Source organism: Habropoda laboriosa, unplaced genomic scaffold, assembly GCF_001263275.1.
Source record: "Habropoda laboriosa isolate 0110345459 unplaced genomic scaffold, ASM126327v1 scaffold440, whole genome shotgun sequence".
Classification (NCBI taxonomy): Eukaryota; Metazoa; Arthropoda; class Insecta; order Hymenoptera; family Apidae; genus Habropoda; species Habropoda laboriosa.
This window is the reverse complement of record NW_017100710.1, coordinates 957,008-958,497: the sequence shown is the minus strand read 5'-3', so window position 1 is coordinate 958,497 and position 1,490 is coordinate 957,008. Positions and strand designations below refer to the sequence as shown.

General features: G+C 45.8%; 1 protein-coding gene across 1 annotated transcript in view; it reads right to left on the bottom strand.

Annotated features, from left to right (window-relative positions):
• The window catches only part of LOC108576977 (carbonic anhydrase-related protein 10), a 233,343-nt gene that overhangs the window by 22,461 nt on the left and 209,392 nt on the right, over positions 1-1,490 (bottom strand). The gene's annotated exons all lie outside the window — the stretch shown is intronic.

Genomic DNA, 1,490 nt, shown 5'->3' with positions numbered 1-1,490 from the left:
TAAATTTTTCAATATTCAACATTCAAATTATCCAAAATATTAGATTTCTTTCAGTTACCAAAAAATTTCAAATTCAAAACTCTGTTGACCAAGAAAAGAAGAATTTCATATTCTTTCAATTTTTCATTCAACAATTCTTAAATAACTTCCAACACGTCAGACTTATATTTTAATAAAATATGCGCCACGTGTGTTGATTTGATAATAATCGAAGAATCTCAGTTTCTTCACTGTCACCTATTACTACGGACAAGGAAAAAAATTTAGATTAAATCGATATTCAGAAGAAACCAGATTATACAGTATCAAATACAGGGTATCCTGAAATTCCTCGAGCCCATCGTCCATTATCCACAATATTCCAGCTTGACCAAACATCCCAAGCATACTACTACTCTCTCTCTCTCTCTCTTCTCTCTCTATCCAATCCCGAACAGGTCCAAAATGTCGGTGCATCTTGCAGAATCACGGCGACTACTCGAACCGTTCGTGCGATACAATCTTGCGCTACCACGAAATTTCGTAATAAATACCTAGAAACTTTTCGAGGAGCGTTGTCACGCGCGCTCGTGCGACCACCTAGCCCCTATTGTTGTCACGGATGGCGTACGTGCACACATCGACACCGGCTGGCCCGCGCGTACACGACAATGGAATACTTAGATCCACCCCTGTTGGTCCACCCCCGCGGCATTCTCCATTGTCTCATGATTTATGTGCCGTGGTCGCGGTGTCAACGGGGTATTGATTAAAATACACGCACACAGACACAGTCTATGCACACCATGAGACCGTGGTTGGGCACACAGGAATTTATGCACACAAGCTAACCTGGACGTGGAACATCGTTGTTCCTCGTTGTAAACTGAACGACCGCCGCGTGTCGATCGTGTCTGCCCGCGTAAAAAGCTGCGCGAGCCGAGCTTCCATTGGCGAATCGTTTAACGTTTCGACGACAGCACTCTTACCAACCGGAGACCCCTCTGGGAGCATCGACACGTCGTGTCGCCCCACGGAATTCCTTTGACGTGTTTATACAGGGTGTTCCCGTAGCTAGTGGTGCAACCGTGAAAGAGGTGATTCTACGTGAGAAAATGAACTGTGTCGCGTCGCGCTCTTTTGCGATGTTCAAAAGGAAGCTCGCGGTCGCGACTGTCACCCGCCAAATTAATCTTAGGTAACTAGTTCAAATTTGTTTTGCTGATACGTAGCAAAACATAGAGTGCGTCACGAAACGATTGACGACTTGCTGAAAAACTCAAGTATTCGATCGCGACTTGAAGTGTACTTGTGTCTCCTCGAACGGCTGCAGAGTGGTGTTCGCTCGATAGAACCTTTTCTGAATCTGTCGCTCGATCGCCGAATTTTTCTGGAGTCCGCAGGCTCGATCGCCGAATTTTTCTGGAGTCCGCAGTGACTCCCCCGCCAAGTGCAAGAAGGCACGCGGATTGGTTTTTCACGTACGCACAAATTACCAATCAACGTGCCCT